The 1,993-nt window shown below is 34.4% G+C and overlaps 1 non-coding gene across 1 annotated transcript; it reads left to right on the forward strand.

Annotated features, from left to right (window-relative positions):
- Window positions 1-1,263: 1,263 nt before the first annotated feature.
- On the forward strand, window positions 1,264-1,370 carry LOC136146227 (U6 spliceosomal RNA). Its single transcript, XR_010658945.1, has one exon. It is a non-coding gene; the product is annotated as a U6 spliceosomal RNA (small nuclear RNA).
- The last annotated feature ends 623 nt before the right edge of the window (window positions 1,371-1,993 follow it).

Below are 1,993 nucleotides of genomic sequence, written 5' to 3' on the forward strand. Positions count from 1 at the left end.
CTTATTTGCTGAACTTGCTTGACTTAATTTGTAGTTAATCTGTCATTCCACTGCCATCAACTTTCTGGTTTTTTACATTCATAAGATAACACACAAAAAGTGCATGATCCAGGAAGATGTAGAAGATCAAGGGGAAATGTGAAAAATATCTAAAATTCCTATTGGCACTGTTTGAGCACAGTTAGGAATAACAAAAATACTGATACATGATAAGGGATATAACCTTTGAGGCAATTCAGATTTTGAAGAACACAAGCTCCATGGAGAGCATACCTGACAACAGAAGAATGGAAACTCTGATCTTGGTCCCTAGGGACAGCAGGGAAAAATTGTATGTGCTTAATATCTCAAATTCCACCAGGTTGCTTTCCATCAACCCATTCTGACTTGGACATCAAGCAAATAGTTTATGATGTTATTTTTTCTTATATTGAAATGATATTCACAGAGAATAACACATATAATTTTTTAAACACCTTAACTATACTATAGAAGGTGACTAAAATGAAAGCCATTATAAATAACAAAATATATTTAATATGAAAACTGAAACAAAGTCCCCCAGAACAAAGAGCTACAATAAATTGGAGTAGACATACCACTGAAGAGTCACAGAAACTTTCTAAAGATTTTAGTGTTTAGATTTTAAAAAAGTTAATCATGATTCAAAATAAATAAAATTACATCTAAATGGTTAATTATGATATCTAAAAGACTCAAATATAAGCATTTGATCATTATATGTACTCCCAATAGCTGTAAAATAATGTGCATTTTGGTCATGATCCTTATTTAAAATATATTGATTTAGCTACTTTGAAGTGAAGTGAAAACCCCATGGACTACACAGTCCATGGAATTCTCCAGTCCAGAATACTGGAGTGGGTATCCTTTCCCTTCTCCAGGGGATCTTCTCAATCCAGGGATTGAATCCAGGTCTCCTGCATTGCAGGTGGATTCTTTACCAGCTGAACCACAAGGGAAGCCCCAAAAATACAATAAGGTTTATATTTTAATATAAAGTTAGTTGTATTCGTCATTTGGTTTGACAATGTAGACTGCCTGTTCTTTCGGGTCATGTACTGATATTTTCTACATGTTAAGTGAGCTAAATCATCAGATCCAAGCAAAAGTATTAATAAAAGCATTTTATAAAAAATGATTTCATTAGCAGAAGTACATTTAAATAAAGAATAATTAGTTTCTCAAGCATGTCTGAATTCCTCTGTGTTAAAGAGCAATAGTAAAAAATAATTATTTCATGTGCTCGCTTCGGCAGCACATATACTAAAATTGGAACGATACAGAGAAGATTAGCATGGCCCCTGCGCAAGGATGACACGCAAATTCGTGAAGCGTTCCATATTTTTAGATCACAACAGACAACACTGAAATACAAAGGATCATAAGAGACTACTACCAGCAGCTCTATGCCAATAAAATGGACAACTTGGATGAAATGGACAAGTTCTTAGAAAAGTATAACTTTCCCAAACTGACCCAGGAAGAAATAGAAGATCTTAACAGAGCCATCACAAGCAAGGAAATCGAAACTGTAATCAGAAATCTTCCAGCAAACAAAAGCCCAGGACCAGATGGCTTCACAGCTGAATTCTACCAAAAATTTAGAGAAGAGCTAACACCTATCTTACTCAAACTCTTCCAGAAAATTGCAGAAGAAGGTAAACTTCCAAACTCATTCTATGAGGCCACCATCACCCTAATTCCAAAACCAGACAAAGATGCCACAAAAAAAGAAAACTACAGGCCAATATCACTGATGAACATAGATGCAAAAATCCTTAACAAAATTCTAGCAAACAGAATCCAACAACATATTAAAAAAATCATACACCATGACCAAGTGGGCTTTATCCCAGGAATGCAAGGATTCTTTAATATCTGCAAATCGATCAACGTAATACACCACATTAACAATTTGAAAGATAAAAAACATATGATTATCTCAATAGATGCAGAGAAAGCCTTTGAC

Source organism: Muntiacus reevesi, chromosome 13 (genome assembly GCF_963930625.1).
Source record: "Muntiacus reevesi chromosome 13, mMunRee1.1, whole genome shotgun sequence".
Lineage (NCBI taxonomy): Eukaryota > Metazoa > Chordata > Mammalia > Artiodactyla > Cervidae > Muntiacus > Muntiacus reevesi.